The 19,588-nt window shown below is 44.2% G+C and overlaps 1 long non-coding RNA gene across 2 annotated transcripts in view; it reads right to left on the bottom strand.

Annotated features, from left to right (window-relative positions):
- Positions 1–1,208: 1,208 nt before the first annotated feature.
- The window catches only part of LOC147344483 (uncharacterized), a 66,989-nt gene continuing 48,609 nt past the window's right edge, over positions 1,209–19,588 (bottom strand). For both annotated transcript variants that reach the window (XR_015155437.1, XR_015155436.1), the window contains 3 exons: positions 9,522–9,580; positions 5,712–5,848; positions 1,209–1,578 (listed from right to left, as the gene is read on the bottom strand). This is a non-coding gene — a long non-coding RNA (uncharacterized LOC147344483). The remainder of the gene's footprint in view (positions 1,579–5,711; positions 5,849–9,521; positions 9,581–19,588) is intronic.

Raw genomic sequence — 19,588 nt, 5'->3', positions numbered from 1 at the left:
AGAATACTGAAGTGGGTAGCCTTTTCCTTCCCCAAGGGGTCTTCCCAACCCAGGTCTCCCGCATTGCAGGCAGATTCTTTACCAGCTGAGCCACAAGGGAAGCCCAAGAATACTGGAGTGGGTAGCCTATCCCTTCTCCAGGGGATTTTCCCATCCCAGGAATCAAACTGGGATCTCCATTGCAGGCGGATTCTTTACCAACTGAGCTATCAGGGAGTGATAAGGGCAGAAACAGGGACGGGAAAGCAAGGTGAAATGAGCACATTTATAAAATGAGACCCAACTGAATGGCCACATATAAACAGAAACTTCACTTAGTTATAATTTCAATTTGAGTTTTAAAATATGAACTCAATATTGGACTGGTTTTACTTTAAAACAAAACAAAAAGCATCCATAACTAAGAAGGCAATAATTAACTCCCCTCTCCTCTAAAACAGTTGAATCTCTCCACGGTCCAGAGTTCAGATCTGTACACTACACTTAAAGACAAATTGGACTGAATTCCAGGGTACCACCACCAGGATGACAAATGGCCTTGAAATTATGAAAGGATCAGAAATGTTCCCACAGTAAAGGGCAAGAGAGTGAGGAGGAAGGACAGGCTGGCTGTCTTCAGGTTTGTGAAGGGTGGTCATGAAGGCAAGGAATTAAACTTGTTTCCTATGGCCCTAGAGGGTAGATCAAGGGCTTTGTAACCACTATGGCCACCCCAAAACTCAGTCTCAGGTGTAGTAAGTCTCCCTTCACTGCCCGATTTCAGAAAGAGGTAGCCCAGCCAATGGTGGATGCCGAATAGAGAATTTGAATCTGCTTTGGCTAAATACTTCACGCGCTGCCCCAGCCCTGTTCTTGACAGCCTCACGCCTGTCAACCACTCCTTGAACAAAAGCATTTCTGTGCAGCTTCCACACTGTTTGCCCAGGAAAGAAAAATGGCCCAAATCCTTACAGCTGTGGTTGCCAAACACCAGGACGAATGTTTGATAAAGTTTTGGTAAATTTTTAAAAATAGAACTATCCCATCTGTCTTTCATAAAATCAAATTTGTTCACTTAAAGGATTCTCCTTTATGCCAAGATTATGCCCTTACTGCTTTCACTTGGTATTGAAATGTCTTTTATGGAATGTTGGTGATAGTAGATGATCTTGTCCTTATGTGTTTACCCAACAAAATTAAAATTGGCGACTCTTTCTCAAACTTTCATGTTTTACAGTTATTAATTAATTTTTATTTTATTATTATTTTTGGTCGCACTGGGTCTTTGTTGCTGCTTGCAGGTCTTCTCCAGTTGCAGTAAGTGGAAAATACTCTCTAGCTGTGAGGCGGGGGCTTCTCATTGCAGTGGCTTTTCTCGTTGCGGAGCACACCTAGGCGCACAGGTTTCAGCAGCTGTGGCCTGTGGGTGCAGCAGTCGCGGCTTGCTGGCTCTGGAGAACAGGCTCAGTAGGGGTAGCACACGGGCTTTGTGGCTCTGAGCCACGTGGAATCTTCCCAGATCAGGGATCGAACCCACGTCCCCTGCACTGACAGGCAGATTCTTATCCACACCGCACCAGGGAAGTCCCAGTTATTGCTCTGTAAAATACAAAGTGTACAGCAGGCCACTTAGCTAGGTCACCATGAGGACCTTGTATTTGTATCAACCAACTTGTATACAACTTATGGAGGAGGAAATGGCAACCCACTCGGGTATTCTTGCCTGAAGAATCTCATGGACAGGGGAGCCTGGCAGGCTACAGTCCATGGGGTCACCAAGAGTGGGACATGACTTAGCAACTATACAGATACAAATTATATTTACCTGAACTAGATCTTCTTGAAGTGTATTCCATGGGGTAGTGGGGTGTTGGGGGGGAGGAACTGAAACAGTTTATGTCTAGATTGCTGCCTGTCTGTGAAATACCTAAACCAGGGAATAGTTTTCATAGTTTTTATCAGATCTTCAAAGATGACCAACCCCTAATTTAGTCTGAGAATATGGAAGTTAAGTTGAATGATTGAACTGAAATGACCTCTAAGATCTCTTCCCAGGTCTACAATTCCAACTGTTTTCAAAACCTGAAGTATGGATGGCTCTCTGTGCATGGACAGTTATCTGAATACACTTAGGGAGCCCTGGACAGTCAGAGAACATTCATGAAGTCACTGAGAAGCCAAGGGTATAAAGGAGATCCACCTCTCTCTAACTTCCTCCCACCTAAGACTCTCCCTGAAAACTCCAAACTCCAGAGTAATCTCTTAAATTCCTAGAGTGAATGAGGTCATCGCAGAACAGAAACTCTCCCACACTTCATTTATTAAGTCACAATTATTCTTACTCTAATGAGACATTAAAATGTGATGGCATCAGTGTATAAATATTTGAGTTGCCAACTCACGGTCTCTGCTTAAATTCTTCTTTTCTGGAACACACTTAGACCCAGTTAGAAAATGTGCTTTCAGATTCTGCAGTGTAGAGAAGTACTGCCAGTTCTGGGGAAGAAGTTTTCACGATAGGACAGCTTTAAACACGCCGGCCAGTTCTACTCTGAGACGCTAGAGCAGCCACAACGCTATACAATGTGGCTTTCGTTCAAGTGGCAATTAGCAGAAATTATAGACCAGGGGCAGTGTCATTGTGCAAAGGATTCAGTCAAAGTAGACCCAGACCAGTGTTCATTAGACCAGCCAAAAGCTGGAGAACCCTCTTTTAAAAAATTAAACAAGCTCTCAGCCTATTTGCTCCAGTTATAACCATGCTGAGGAGTACGCTTCCTCTCACTTACAGATAGTACCTGGAGGACATTCTTGGGAGGGGGAGCTCTCTAAGTGTTGGGTCTTTGATCGACAAATGCATTCAAGGGGAAATTGCCGGTGTGATTTTATTCATTATTAGGAAAATGAACGAGCTGGATTGTGCTGTCTTGTAGCTCCTGTGCCAGTTATAATAGCATCTCTGGTTATTTTATTTTAAATCAGACATTAGAGGATGAGGATCCATGCTGGTTTCTATGGGGTGGGAGGGAGAGAGTCTGAAGAAGAAGAACAGAGTAATTAAAGGGAAGATATGGAAATTGTGCAAAGCACAAGTCACAGTCTCAGACGTGAGAGGTAGTTCAAGGCTCACCTGGTCTACAAGGGGCCCCAGTTCAGTCCCTTAAATGGCCATTAAGTAATAAACCAAGTCCCCTGAATTGCAGTATCCACTCATGTACTTGAAGAGAACCACTGTGTCCAGCCAGCTACCCCGAGTTGTTGCCACACAGGGCAATCTCTGTTTTTATGTGTTTCTGGGTTCCTGGATTCTTCACCATCCCCTTTCTTTCCTCTGGCATGTTCCGTGTCTCTCATCATTCCACCCTCATCTAAAATATGGAAACTTAACCCTGGAGAAGGAAAGCCTAGAAGCCTCTGGTAACCACTCTCAAGGCTTTCAAGAGTCAACAAAAGGAGGATGCTCTTGACTCTTCCAAACTCACAAGCAAACAAGTAACCCCTATGTTGTCTTTGAAGGAGCTCCCAATTCTGCAGGAACTCAGGTATGTGAGCTCCTTCCTAGTTGTCTGCTGTGCTTATTAGGTGTCCATGTGATATTGCAGAAAGCCCACAAACCAGGCATGGAAAGCCAGCTCTGCCCACACTTTCTTGAGTGGCTCTAAGGATGGCATCCCCTGGCCCTGAGCCAGTCCCTCCCCTGGACTCTCAGAAGGACTGGACTCCTGAGGCTCCCAATGGGTTGGGGCATCTGCAGAGTTACTGCTGGTAGGGCTCAGGAACCACTAACTCATGGAGCCTTGTCTAGAGACTAAATGAAACGGCAGCTGTCATCCCAGGAAAAAGCTGATGCTAAAGGGCATCTCTGAGCTGAAAACCTTGGGACCCACAGGACAAGATGATTCCCAAGGTTCTGAAGCTCCTTGCAGCTTAGCTGCCTCTTAGAAGGAGGAGTCCTGATGGGATGAGTTATCTTCTCCAGGTCTACTCTGCCTCTAGACGAGAATTTAGAGAATCTGCTACTGTGGGTGAAACCTTTCCACCTTCGGCAGAATTGTTGTGTTGTGTTGTTTTGTTTTTAATTTAAATTGGGGACTTCCCTGGTGGTCCAGTGGCTAGGCTCTGAACGCAGCGGGCCCAGGTTCAATCCTGGTCAGGGAGCTAGATCCCACAGGCTGCAACTGAGAGTTCACCTGATGTAGCTAAAGATCCTGCATGCCGCAACTAAGACCCAAGGAAGCCAAATAATGTAATAAATTAAAATCTAAAAATTAGAAGTCAAATGTAAACTCTTAACTCTTAAATGCACTTCATAATGGTGATTTTTAGAGATTCCACCTCAAGCAGAGCCCTGCATATTTTGTCAAATCAACCTCTGCACCTTTTTTAATGTGGTTTACTACAGTGATAAAGAGCTTGAGTTTAGGAACCAAACAGACTTGAGTTTCTAACCTGGCTTCATTACTTACTTAGCCGTGTGATCTTGAGAAAGTTACTTGATCCTCTGAGCCTTAGTTCCCTCACCCATAAAATGGACATAAGCATCTGGGTCTTCAGAGGTGTGGTGAGAAGTGAGATGCCTCCTGTGAAGCACTGAGCAGGTCTAGCCCCCACTATCAGCGTGACCTCTTTGGAATTCCATTGGATCATGTTTATTAAGCCAGATGCATACCTTGGGTTTTCGGATTACATAGAACCATGTCTTCTATAGGAGGTTTATACCTGACAGAGGAATCTAGCCAACTTCTCACATTTCCAAGTGAGGAGTCACACTCTCACAATTAATTGCATAGACAGAAATGGCCCCTGGGTAAAATCTGTGAACCCAGCACCCCCTCTCCAAATCTCCAAGGACTCCTCTCTCCTCCCCTCTGTCCTCCCCTAGCTGGATACCTGCACCTCATCTCCTCTCAGCTGGAAGCTCTTTCTGGAGGAAGGGTCCCCTCCTTCACTTGAGCCTGACCTCTGGTAGCTTCAGAAGTAAGTCCTCTTTGCCTTCTCAGAGCACACAGGTCAGCTCCCCTTGAGGAGACAGAGGGAAAGCCTGCTAATGTGATATGGGGAAGAGATTCCTTCAGCTCAGCCCAGGATCACCCCTTCCTCATCCCATGAATGTCCAAGAGCAGATGTGATGAGAGCATCCCAGGCCAGGGGACCGACCTGTGCAAAGGCCCTGCCTGGAGGCGGAAGTCCATGCTGTCCAGCTTAAGAGAGGTGAAGGGCCCAAGGCAAGACCAGACCTTCAGGTCCTGGCCCCATTAGCACTATTCTTGGCTTTATTATTACCTCCTCAAAATGGAAGACATGGCTTCATTTGCACCACTAGAGTCCTTGAGAATGAGGCAATCCATCCCTGAGGCAATACATCCCTGAGGCAATGCAATGTTTCACAAGCTCAAGTTGGTATGCAAATAAATGCAAATGTGGCACCAGTTATCCTTAAAGATGCAAAGTACACACCCCAGGAGAGACCTATTAGCACACTGTATGTCTGTCATGGTTCACAAGGATCGTTATGTTTCATTACAGCTTTCTTCCTTAAATCAGAGTCCAACTCCATGAAAGTATTTGCCAGGTCTGATTCAAGAAATTCAACCTGTGTGTGAAATACAAATAGGCTTTCATCTCCTGGAGCTGGTCATCAAGTCAACACTCTTGACTTCACAGCTCTTTGTTCTTAACGGTCCTAGGAGAAAAGTATCAACATCAGAAAGACCATTTGAATTTTCCCCTACTTGTGAGCAGGCTGAAGATACAGGTGAGACAAGGGGGCTTTGGAGCCAGAGTCTTGGGTTCTAGCACCAGCTCTGCTGCTGGTGATCATGGGACTGACAGGTCCTAGCAGCAACTCTCTGAGCCTCAGTTTCCTCATCTGTAAAACACAAAGATAATGATCACTTTGTCTCTCTTTCAGAGCCTTAGAAGATGAATCATTCTTCCCTTCCCTTGTCTCCCAACCCAACTCTACTTCCCAAAGAGGAAAGACAAAGAAACCAGGCTGGTGCTCTGTGGATTGTTGTGTGATGGCTGTTGTTTTGGGAAGAGGAGAAAACACGTGCAGAGTGCCTTCTTTTGTTGTCAGTCGCTCAGTCATGTCCGAGTCTTTGCGATCCCATGGACTGCAGTGACGTACTGGAACAGTACAAAGTCAGCCGGGCACAGGGAAGCCTTTGCTGGTCCCATCTCCGTGCTAACGATTTGTGGTGTGTGGCCCTCGGCCTTGGTGCCTTTTCAGGCTGCTCCACCAGGATCTATTTGCATGGCTGCCCCCTGGCATCAGCATCTGTTTCCAGGCATTCTTCAGCAGGAGAAAATTCTTGCCTTTGGTGCAGAGGGGTGGTAATGATTCAGACACTCCTCTACCCTAAACAGATTGCAAATTTTTCCTCAATGGGAAAGAGGATACACTATAAAATATAACATTTCCTTAAGGGTTTGTGGGTTTTCTTTCTTACAGTTAATCATGTTTTGAAGCATTTAGGAAAGAAATACAATGCATCTATTTTTTTTCTTTTTCTTAATCATGACCTAGTAAGTTCCCCTCCAGATGGAAAAACTCTAGATTTGTAAATTAAGACCATCGTATCTGCCTTCTTTCCAATGTTTCATTCAGTTTTAGAGCTGGAAAGGGCCTTGGAAACCATCTCGCTCAATGCCTTAACTTTCAGATCCAAAGAACCAGAGCCCAAAAGGATGAAGTGACCTACCTAAGGTCACATAGCTTGTTAGAGATGCACCTGAGTTGAACCACAGGCTTCCAGATCCACCATATACTGTCTCATTTCTTACTGTGTTGCCAGAAAGAAAAAAAAAAAAAGCACCTTGGGAAGGAAAATGAAATAAGGCTTCTTTCTGAATGTTTGTGTATCACCCACAATTGGCAGGCTGGACTTTTAGTATGTTTGCAATCGTCTGACTTAATAGGTGGACTATGTGAGACTGAAATTTACTCAGGGGGAAGTGTTGAGGAAACCCCAATTCCTGCTATCCACTGAGCAGGAGTCCCACAGGATGTCAGGGGAACACCAACCCAGGCAGTGAGGTCAAACCTATGAAGTCAAACATATTAAGTCATATGCAGCAAGTTTCCAGGTGTAGCAAGTTGTACATGAAATATACATATACTAAAAAACAGTATTCGTGGTTTTGCCAAAATTCAAATGTAACTGGGAGTTCTACATTTCATCTGACAACCCTAACCAAATAGGTTTTAAAAATACAACATTCAAATGTAAATCCCAAATTGAAAGCTACAAAAATAGCTGCTCCAAACTGTCATTTTGAAACCAAACTGCTTCTCACATGGGCAACCCTACATAAGATGCTTCGGGTAATTCTTGATAGGAACTTAGTTATATGCTCAAGGTGAAACAGTCTCCAAAGTGACATAAAAATCTACTAAGAAAGCTAAATTTCAGGTTTGTCTCTCAGTTCAACAAAGAGGCGCTGCCCACGTGTAGACAATCTCTCTAGTCTCCCTGTCTCCCTCCTGCTTCTTGGAGCCTGTGTCTACACTTGCCATTCAATCCTCAAAACACCATCGTCTGGTCCCTACTCTTACTGTGTGACCAGGACCGTTCTTGCCAAGGTACATGACAACTGAATACAGTATACACTCATTATTTGTGACAGTTATGTTCCATGAAGTCACTATGAATACTGAATTAGCAAATACTGAATCACAGCTCCTATGGGAAATACAGAGTTAGGTTCCTGCAAGCCTCTGGGCACATTTTCAAATATCAGTATAAACACAGCCTTGTTGTATGTGTGTTTCTGATTAAAAGCATATTATTTAATACATATGGTTTATTCATTAACACTGAACTCATGGCCGGCAGCATTATAACTCGTGCCTGAATGCAATGTACCGTACGTGTGTACTTTCATAGTAAGGCCCATCATAGCTTTCCTGCGCTTAGGAACCCTACACACACTTCAGCACAAACTCACAGGCTGTTTTACGATCGCCAACCAAAGCAAAAACAATGTAAAAATCATGGCACTAAATAGATGGAAAAGGACACTTATTACAAGTGACCATGGACTCCACCAAGCCGGGCAGCAGTCCTGGGAGCAGCCTCACTGTTCCACGTTTCCAGCTCCAGCTTCTCCAGCCCCAGACCACTGGCCCTGAGACTTCCCCTACTTCACCTCCTATTAACTAAAGCAGATGAAAGAAAGGGAGGAAGCACGAGAAAAGAGACACAGGTGAGAATATGAGTGATGACTACAGAGGTGTGCCTGATTCTGTGCTGAGGGCTCCCCCCATCGCTTGATCTAATCACCTCTAGCCTTGCGCTGGATACACAAAAGTGAGAAGTGATGTACTTTGTCCAAGGTCACCTTTGATAGTTGAGTGTCAGGCAGATTCCAAATTACCTTTGTTTGGTCATTCCAATTACCAAATTCCAATTCCAAACTATCTTTGTTGATCTGGAACCTCACTCTAGATCAAGGCTTACCAAACTACGACCTGTGAACTAAACGTAGGCCTGTTCATCTATGTATCATCTATGCTGCTTCTGTGCTACCAGGGCAGAGTTGAGTCACTGCAACAGAGAACTCATGGCCTGCAGAGTCTAAAATGATTACTTTCCAGCTCTTCTCAGTAAAGCTTGGGCATCCCTGCTCTCGATCACTCTGAGATGTTGCCTCTTGGTGATGAAACCAGAGAGAAACTGTACTGTGGGGGAGTCCAGCAGGCTGTAACCAACCCCCGACACAGGTATCAGTTTCCCTGTTTACAAATGAGGAAACCGGGGTGTTAATCATTCAAGTGCTGCCCAAGATCCCAACGCCTAAGTGGCCAGGCTGGGATTTGAGACCACATAGTATTTCCTCTAAAGCGAATCCTCAGGCCGCCAAGACCTAGAGATGAAGCCAGGGCATGTTTGGGCCCCAGGACTTTCACTTCTGACCTATCTTCATGCATTCACGACAGATCTACAGCATGGTGCAAAGAGCCCAATCTCTGTCTTGTACATTAATTGTTCCTAAAAGAATGCCCCAATTCACAAATGCTGATTTTGATTAAAATCATCAAGATGATTTCCTACTTCCAAAATACTGACAAAATAGCTTTTTTATCTATGTAGACAAAAAACTAAGCGAGGATTATTTAAATCAAGATTATGTACAACACACATCCTAATTACTACACGATTACCTAGCTAAAGAGTGGATGTTAGTGGATGTTGTTTTCGGCTGGCAGTCAAATCCAAATTAATAGCATTCTAGGCTGATCTGGATCACAGATAAAATTAAATTAATGTGACTCCAAGCCAGCTCTATTTACAAGCAAAGCCCAACTACAAAGAGAAAAGAAACATTTTAAGATGCAAAAATATGCCTCTGAACACAAGCCAAACATGGATTTTTAATTAAAGCACCAAGATTTTTTTTTCCCTACCAATTGTTCCTTTTGGGTGTCAGCTAGACATGTCAGGGCTATCCTGGAAATCGGGCCTGAGATTCTGAGGACAGCTGAAGGTCAGAGAGCAGTGCGGACAGATTTTCCCAAAGTTCAAACAAAGGAGACTTACACGATGGGAATCTGAGCCCCAGCTTCCAAAAACTCCCTGTGCGCCAAGATGAAAGAACTCTAGGAGGAAAAGAGAAAGAACTGAGACTTTTATTTTGAAACAAGTTATCTCACTCCCAGCCCCACCTTATCGCTCCAACCACACCCAGGAATGAACAAGAGAAATAAATGATGGTCTGACCCAAGAACACTCATCCCTCACCGGTACCCAGAGTTGCTTTCCACTCTGCCCCTGGAGGAGGGCTTGGCAACCCACTCCAGTATTCTTGCCTGGAGAATCCCCATGGACAGAAGAGCCTGGGGGGTTACAGTCCATGGAGTCGCAAAGAGTCAGACACACTGATCGACTAAACAACAATAAAAAAAGCAGTCTCTATAGACTGAATATGTTATTGTTGATCAACCACTAAGTTGTGTCTGACTCTTTGCAACCCCATGGACTGTAGGATGCCAGGCTCCTCTGTCCTCCACTATCTTCTGGAGTTTCCTCAGATTCATGTCCATTGAGGTGGTGATGTTATCTAATCATCTCATCCTCTGTCATCCCCTTCTCTTTACTCTTTCCCAGCATCAGGGTTTTTTCCAAAGAGTCAGCTCTTCACATCAGGTGGCCAAAGTACTGGAGCTTTAGCTTCAGCATCAGTCCTTCCAATGAATATTCAGGACTGACTTCCTTTAGGATTGACTGCTGTGATTTCCTTGTAGTCCAAGGGACTCTCAAGAGTCTTCTCCAGCACCACAATTTGAAAGCATCAGTTCTTCAATGCTCAGTCTGCTTTATGGTCCAACTCTCACATCTGTGCATGACTGCTAGAAAAACCATAGTTTTGATTATAAGGATCCTTTTTGGCAAAGTGATGTCTCTGCTTTTGAATATTCTGTCTAGTTTTGTCATAGCTTTTCTTCTAAGGAGCAAGCATCTTTTGATTCCATGGCTGCAGTCACCATCCATGGTAACTTTGGAGCCCAAGAAAACAAAACAGACTGAGTATATGAGGAAATTTATCATAGCATCTTCCCAACAAGCAATTCAGACCCTGGGATCCCTAGGGCACTCCGTGCTGCTCACAGAACGTTGGAAGAGCTCAAGAATGACTCTTGACTTGACTGAGTGGTCCTGCCTGAAAATACACAGGCCCTCTTCTACTTGGGAAACCTATAGCCAAAGATAAACAGCATGAAGATGGGAGACCTGTTTCTCTGAAAAGCAATGCAGCAATCCAGCAGAATCCCTGAGGTTTCCCTCTGTACCTTGGTTGATGGATGATCACAGGAGAGTTGAGATATTCTTCAGGCTGATGCTGAAACTCAGTGTAAAAATTCTGACCCATATTCTTTCTTCCATAAACCATATGGCCTATGGAGGTTCTACCTTCTGAGGCTACATGTCTTTTCAGATACTGAGGTTGTACATGGCCACCCAAGGGAGTGGATACATTAAGGTTCCTCTCAGAGGACCCTTTCATCTAAAACCAAGAGACCGGTGGCTAAGAAGGACCCCTTTCATTCTGGTCACCATGAGACAGTCGCCTAGCATGGCCTCACACCTCTGGTTTTTCTAGATTGTAGGAAGACTAAAGATCTGGCCTTCCAGCCTCTAGTGCATGAGATTTTAATTTGCCGAGTGCAGCCTTGAAAAACAGAGTAATTTCCCTTCCTTCAGTGCTCAGAACCATCAAACGAGAAAACCTTTTCAGTTTTAACAGCTTCATCCCCTTGGCTGGTGATGGTACATGCAGACTTCCTTGCCAGTTCATCTGGAATCAGGCTCTTTGGAGCATCAGACCAGACCGGAAAGCTATAAAATGAATACAGATCTCTGAATGACAAATTGGCATGCAATCTTTTTCCAGCCCGGCATCCAGGGATGGGGTTGGCTTTTGTTGAGTGCATGGTGGGGAGAGTTTTGCGGTTGCTTTTAATTCGAGAGTTTTGCTTTTGCTTGTTTGCTTGCTTGCTTATTTGCAGGACTAGTTTATTTATTTTTTGCTTTTCAAGGTTTCCAATCTCCTTTGTGAAGAAAAGACTGGCTCTGTCATCTCTTGTCAGCAAGATCGGGGACAGCTTCTATATTCGATGTTGAAAGATGTAACGGAAATCTAGCACTTGAAAAACCTAAGTGATTTAGACAAAGAACGACCATTTCTGCTTGTGAAGAATCTGTGGTTAGCCCAAACTTTTCAACAAGACATTATTGATTGAGAACTGAAGTCAATATACCCAAATATATAAGCCACTGGACAAGGACTTAAAAATGAGAGACATTTCAGAGGTTTTCCTCAGCCCTGCCTTTCACAGCTGCCATCCAACAACAACTTTAAGAACAAACTTAACTTTTCTAAACAAAAATAATTTCATCATTTTGTGTGGCATTAACACCCCGCTACTTCAATATGTTATCTATATTTTTCTTGTTGACATCCAACCAATTCAGAGCTAAAAATCCATCCTCTGGTTTTTCTGTGGGTCGTAAATCATAGAAAGGTTATATTTTATGAAAGCTGAAGCTGGGAAGTAAACAGCATATTTATATCCAAAGAGTTTCATCCATTAAGCAGCAGTGACAGGGCCCTGTGGGCCAGAATCTAGTTTTCTTACTTAAAAAGCTTAGTTCTTCTGTAGACTCCTGCAGGGACCTATAACAGTTGGAATTGGGTTTTTTATGCCTTTGAGGCCTCCGAATGAATGTTACACTTTTCCATTATTTTCTTTTTTCTTTTGAGAAAACTAGGCTACCTGCTTATTGCCTAAAACCTACACCCCATGATCATACTGTTGTAAAATCTGTCTTCTGCTCCTTCCTCCCACATCTGATCAACATCCCCAAACTTTGTTTAGAGAAAGTCTGAGTGTCCTGTGAGGTTATGCTGCATTTGTTGAGATGGGGGAGGGTTCCCTGAGACGATTTAAGCCAATGGGGGGCACACCGAATAAACTTCAGCCCAAGGGGCACCTGCCAACTTTGACCTCCTCTACCTCTACAGAAAAATAAAAATAAAAAAGCTTAAATCTTAATATCTGCCTTGTTCTAGCTTGTAAATGCCTTAAAGTCTTCCAACTATTTCACACGATGGTACATGGCTGAAATACAAAGACATAAGTCCAGATCTTGCATTTCGTAATACTGTCTGCTGTTAAAATGTTACTGCATCTGCCCCTTGGGCTATTAAAGATGATGCACCTGACCTGTCTACAAACTTGTGATTTGTGGGCAGGATTCCAAATTGAGATCTATGCAGATAAGCATGTAGATTTCACACCATTATTACATCAGGCAAGGAAGTATGGTTCAGAATCGGCAGTGATCGCCCTGAAACTAGCCAAATAATCACTGACAATTAAGAAAATGTAGTATCTGAGTCTCAGTGCTCTTTTTAGCCACTTTGAACATATATTTGTTCTTTTGATGTCCGGTGTGAATAGGGCTGCTTTATCTGACTGCTGATGGGCTAAACAATGCATCTGAGTTGTAATATAGAACTCAATTTGCTGGGACTGTCATCTGAAAGGCCTGGACAATTTATCGAACACTACAGATGAAAGAAAGAGAGGGGAAGAAAATTTAAAACTGACCACTTCTAAAATGAAGAAAATAGGGCAGTAAAGGGTATTGTAATATACTTTAATCTTCCTTAATGTAGAAAAATATGAAATGCCATTAAATCTTCCTTTGAAATGGATGTGGTCGCATGGCTTGAGCACCCAAATCTAGTTAATGAATCTATTTTTAAGGCAAATAAACAGGAAAGAAGCAGTGAAGGAGTGATCTGTGCATTATATGACTAATTCAGAAGATGAAAGGCAGAAAAATTAAAGTTAAATTCACACAAATATTAGAGGTAAGGAAAATGTTGCAGGTGTAAAAAAGGAAAGCCTGCATTTCCCGTGGGTGGGTGTTGGAAACAAGCAGACACTTTCCTCTCAACAGCAAATTCGGGAGAGATAAAAGTGTTTCAGGAGGCCCAATAATTAACATTTTAAAAGGTTTTCTTAATAAAAAAATGATTCCACAATAATAGCAATTTAATCATTTTACTTGAAAAATTAAATCGATTGCAAGCATTCATTTGTGAGGAAGTGGCGTTTACAGAATTTGGATGACCTTATCCAATCAGATCTCTACTTTAATCACTTTAACTGGAGCCGATATACAAAAAGAAAGCTGGCAACAGTCTGAGATTCAAAGGACAATAATCTGGGGAGATTAACAGTCCTCCACAAAGGGCCCACACCACCTACTTATCCTTCATTCTTTGTTACAGCCAGAACATTACTAATGGAACTCAGACCACGTGCCGAAGAGTCTGTTGGGGAGACAGGCTTTATTAGGAAGTCTCATTGGTGTCCGCACCCACCCCATGTGGCAAAATGGCCTTGGGGGCATACTATCCCCTCAATAAAATAAAGAAATTTTTAGCACATTAATGCAGTCCTGAGGGTTGATCTTGGCCAAACTTAAATTATAAAGGATGCCAAGGTTTAATACCTATTAACTTGTAAAGCATTATAAATGATATTTTGTCGCAAGACCAGAGTATACAAAACATTTTTCACAGACATTGTTTAATGTGGTCTTCACATCACAGCCCCTTTTCTCGAAAGAAAAAGATACCCACTCTCTCCTTTCTCTGCTTTGGACACCTCCTAGGCAAGCAGCTGACTGTACAGCTGACAGCCCACCACCTGACTGTACATGTTGAAGGAGACAATGGACATCAACACATCTCTCAGAATCCCAGCTCCTAATTGTAGGGAACCTGAAGACCCAGCTTGGTCTAATGTCCACTTTGGTCCAATCCATGGTCAGGGAACAGATCACATTACATAAATGTGGCTGCAAGATGGGGGTAATCCTCAGAGAAGGGGAGAAGGGCCTGGAAGACATCTCAAAAGTATCTTTTGCCCAGAGCTGGGGAACACAAAAATTAAGAGCATGACTTCAGATGCCAGATTTCCCAGCTGTGTGATCATGAGCAAGGGTCTTAACCCCTGTGTACCTCTGTTTCCTCATCTGTAAATCGGGGTGATAAAGTCACCTATCTCGTGTACTGTACTAAGTCGCTTCAGTCTTATCTGACTCTTTGTGACCAGTGGACCAAAGCCCACCAGGCTCCTCTGTCCATGGGGTTCTCCAGGCAGGAATACTAGAGTAGCAGGTTGCCCTCCTCCAGGGGATCTTCCCAACCCGGGGACTGAACCCACATCTCTTAGGTCTCTTGCACTGGCAGGTGGGTTTTTACCACTCAGTTCAGTTCAGTTCAGCCGCCCAGTCGTGTCCAACTCTGCAACCCCATGAATCCCAGCATGCCAGGCCTCCCTGTCCATCACCAACTCCCAGAGTTCACTCAGACTCACGTCCATCGAGTCAGTGATGCCATCCAGCCATCTCATCCTCTGTCGTCCCCTTCTCCTCCTGCCCCCAATCCCTCCCAGCATCAGAGTCTTTTCCAATGAGTCAACTCTTCGTGTGAGGTGGCCAAAGTACTGGAGTTTCAGCTTTAGCATCATTCCTTCCAAAGAAATCCCAGGGCTGATCTCCTTCAGAATGGACTGGTTGGACCTCCTTGCAGTCCAAGGGACTCTCAACAGTCTTCTCCAACACCACAGTTCAAAAGCATCAATTCTTCGGTGCTCAGCCTTCTTCACAGTCCAACTCCCACATCCATACATGACCACAGGAAAAACCATAGCCTTTTACCACCAGTGCCCCCTTATTTTACAGGGAAGGTTAACGTGGGGATTAAATGAGCTAATAGAGGAAACTCTTTTAGAACTACATCTAAATAGATAGCATTGGGAATGTATTCCTTACAACTGTTGACTATCATCACCATTATTTTTGTTTACCCCATTTTTTTTAACTTGAATAAAGTGAATTTAGAAAGGTTACATGCCAAGCTCACAGCCATGAGGGGTGGCCTCTAACATCAATCTTCTTCAAGCTACTGCCCTGCTTATGCCCTATTAGGGCTGGACTGTGTGTGTATGCACCCTGGCAGGCTAATGTTTTACCCCATTCATTCATCCCTCAACAACTGTGCCCAGAGGTCCGTCGTGGCCAGGGAGAGAAGGGAGGTCATGAGACAGCATCACACCCTGCACTGGATGAGTTGCTGTTTAGTTGCTCAGCCGTGTCTGACTTTTTATGATGCCACGGACTGTAGCCCGTCAGGCTCCTCTGTCCATGGAAGTCTCCAGGCAAGAATACTCGAGTGGGTTGGCATTTGCTTCTCCAGGGGATCTTCTTGACTCAGGGATCAAACTCACATCTCCTAAATTGGCAGGTGGATTCTTTCCCACTAGGTCACCTGGGAAGCCCATGCACTGGACTAGCCCATTGTCAAAGCCAAGGCTGTGTGGTCTGCCAGACCCATCCTCCCAGAAAGTTCATTAGCTCTGGTCACTCAGATTTGCCACCCCCCCCACACACACACACTGGACCCCAGCAGGCTTTCCAGAGTGTTCCTTCCAGCTGCATTCACTCCTCTGCCTGGGAGCAGTGTAAGAACCCTGAATTTCTCTTTCACGGTATGTTCCCATCAGTGTGAAGTCGCCTCACAGGGCCCAGCCTTAGTGGTTTCTCAATCAATGGCAGCTATTACAGTTCCGAAAGGTCTGAAAGTGTTAGTCACTCAGCCATGTCTGACTCTTTGTGACCCCATGGACTGTAGCCCACCGTGTCCTCTATTCATAGAATTCTCCAGGCAAGAATACTGGAGTGAGTAGCCATTCCCTCCTCTAGGGGATCTTTCCGACCCAGGGATCGAACCCAGGTCTCCCACGTTGCAGGCAGAGTCTTTACCAGCTGAGTCAGCAGAGAAGACCCATTACTGTTACAAAGGGGAAAACAAACACTGTCGGAGCAACCTACAGGCTCCTAGCAGTCGGGGCCAAAGTGGGGCCCGTGTTGATGCCTTCACACCAAGCCTTGGGCTCAGGCTCCAACAAGAGCCTCTTGGTGCCAACATGACCAACCACTGTGGCCTGGGCACTGGCCAGCCTGACTCACAACACACTCTTGTTGTCTAAGAGGGAGGGACAGGGCCAGGATATCCCCAGCTTTGCTCTAGCTCAGGGCTCTTCTGTGTTCTCAGGGGGCCTTCCAATATTTGACTCAAACTAAGCTTTTTATCATATATAGTTTTTTAGCATAACCACACGCCTTCCAAAATTGAATGCAGTCTGTGTGTGTACTCAGTTGTGTCCAACTCTTTGTGACCCCATGGACTTCAGCCCTCTAGGCCTCTCTGTCCATGGAACTTTCCAAGCAAGAACACTGGAATGGGCTGCCATTTCCTCCTCCAGGGGATCTTCCCAGCCCAGGGATCAAACCCACGTCTCTTGAATCTCCTGCATTGCAGGCAGATTCTTTCATCACTGGGCCACCTGGGAAATGCAGTGGAGACACTAATACATCAACTAGGGTTGCAACTTGTTTCTGAACACATCTCAGAAAAAAGGTTCTCTTTCATTACTGTTTAATTGATTCAATTCAGTTCAGTTCAGTCCCTCAGTCGTGTCCAGCTCTTTGCAACCTCATGGACTGCAGCACGTCAGGACTCCCTGTCCATCACCAACTCCCGGAGTTCACTCACACTCATGTTCATTGAGTTGGTGATGCCATCCAACCACCTCATCCTCTGTCGTCCCCTTCTCCTCCTGCCCTCAATCTTTTCCAGCATCAGGGTCTTTTCCAATGAGTCAGCTCTTCGCATTAGGTGGCCAAAGTATTGGAGTTTCAGCTTCAGCATCAGTCCTTCCAATGAACATTCAGGACCGATCTCCTTTAGGATGGACTGGTTGGATCTCCCTGCAATCCCAGGGATTCTCAAGAGTCTTCTTCAACACCACAGTTCAAAAGCATCAATTCTTCAGTGCTCAGCTTTCTTTACAGTCCAAATCTCACATCCATATGTGAATATTGGAAAAACCATAGCCTTGACTAGACGGACCTTTGTTGGCAAAGTAATGTCTCTGCTTTTTCATATTCTGTCTAGGTTGGTCATAACTTTCCTTCCAAGGAGTTCAGTTCAATTTAGTCATGCAGTCATGTCCAACTCTTTGTGACCCCATGAACCGCAGCAGGCCAGGCCTCCCTGTTCATCACCAACTCCCGAAGTCCACCAAACCCATGTCCATTGAGTTGGTGATGCCATCCAACCATCTCATCCTCTGTTGTCCCCTTTTCCTCCTGCCCTCAATCTTTCCCAGCATCAGGGTCTTTTCAGATGAGTCAGCTCTTCACATCAGGTGGCCAAAGTATTGGAGTTTCAGCTTCAGCATCAGTCCTTCCAATGAACACCCATTGGACTATAAACACTATTTATCGTCCAACTCTCACATCCATACATGACCACTGGGAAAACCATAGCCTTGACTAGATGGACCTTTGTTGGAAAAGTAATGTCTCTGCTTTTTCATATTCTGTCTAGGTTGGTCATAACTTTCCTTCCAAGGAGTAAGCATCTTTTAATTTTAATGGCTGCAATCACCATCTGCAGTGATTTGGAGCCCAGAAAAATAAAGTCAACCACTGTTTCCACTGTTTCCCCATCTATTTGTCATAAAGTGATGGGACCAGATGCCATGATCTTTGTTTTCTGAATGTTGAGCTTTAAGCCAACTTTTTCACTCTCCTCTTTCACTTTCATCAAGAGGCTCTTTAGTTCTTCTTCACTTTCTGCCATAAGAGTGGTGTTATCTGCATATCTGAGGTCATTGATATTTCTCCCAGCAATCTTGATTCCAGCTTGTGCTTCTTCCAGCCCAGCATTTCTCATGATGTACTCTGTATAGAAGTTAAATAAGCAGGGTGACAGTACACAGCCTTGACATACTCCTTTTCCTATTTGGAACCAGTCTGTTGTTCCATGTCCAGTTCTAACTGTTGCTTCCCAACCTGCATACAGGTTTCTCAAGAAGCAGGTCAGGTGGTCTGGTATTCCCATTTCTTTCAGAATTTTCCAGTTTTTTGTGACCTGCACAGTCAAAGGCTATGGCATAGTCAATAAAGCAGAAGTATATGTTTTTCTGGAACTCTCTTGCTTTTTAGATGATCCAGAGGATACTGGCAATTTGATCTCTGGTTCCTCTGCCTTTTCTAAAACCAGCTTGAACATCTGCAGGTTCACGGTTCACGTATTGCTGAAGCCTGACTTGGAGAATTTTGAGCATTACTTTACTAGCGTGTGAGGTGAGTGCAATTGTGCGGTAGTTTGAGCATTCTTTGCACTGCTTTTCTTTGGGATTGGAATGAAAACTGACCTTTTCCAGTCCTGTGGCCACTGCTGAGTTTTCCAAACTTGCTGACATATTGAATGCAGCACTTTCACAGCATCATCTTTCAGGATTTGAGATAGGTCCACTGGAATTCCATAACCTCCACTAGCTTTGTTTGTAGTGATGCTTTGTAAGGCTCCCTTGACTTCACATTCCAGGATGTCTGGCTCTAGGTGAGTGATCACACCGTCATGATTATCTGGGTCATGAAGATCTTTTTTGTACAGTTCTTCTGTGTATTCTTGCCACCTCTTCTTAATATCTTCTGCTTCTGTTAGGTCCATACCATGTCTGTCCTTTATTGTGCCCATCTTTGCATGAAATATCCCCTTGGTATCTCTAATTTTCTTGAAGAGATCTCTAGTCTTTCCCATTCTATTGTATTCCTCCATTTCTTAGCATTGATCGCTGAGGAAGGCTTTCTTATCTCTCCTTGGTATTCTTTGGAACTCTGCATTCAAATGGGTATATCTTTCCTTTTCTCCTTTGCTTTTCACTTCTCTTCATTTCACAGCTATTTGTAAGGCCTCCTCAGACAGCCATCTTGCTTTTTTGCATTTCTTTTCTTGGGGATGGTCTTGATCCCCATCTCTTGTACAATATCACAAAACTCCATTCATCATTCATCAGGCACTCTATCAGATCTAGTCCCTTAAATCTATTTGTCACTTCCACTGTATAATCATAAGGGATTTGATTTAGGTCATACCTGACTGGTCTAGTGGTTTTTCCCACTTTCTTCAATTTAAGCTGAATTTGGCAATAAGGAGTTCATGATCTGAGCCACAG

This window comes from Bos grunniens, chromosome 26 (genome assembly GCF_055505025.1).
Source record: "Bos grunniens cultivar Pamir isolate PY7600 chromosome 26, Bosgru_T2T1.0, whole genome shotgun sequence".
Lineage (NCBI taxonomy): Eukaryota > Metazoa > Chordata > Mammalia > Artiodactyla > Bovidae > Bos > Bos grunniens.
The sequence above is the reverse complement of the archived record's forward strand: the minus strand, read 5'-3'. Positions and strand labels throughout refer to the sequence as shown.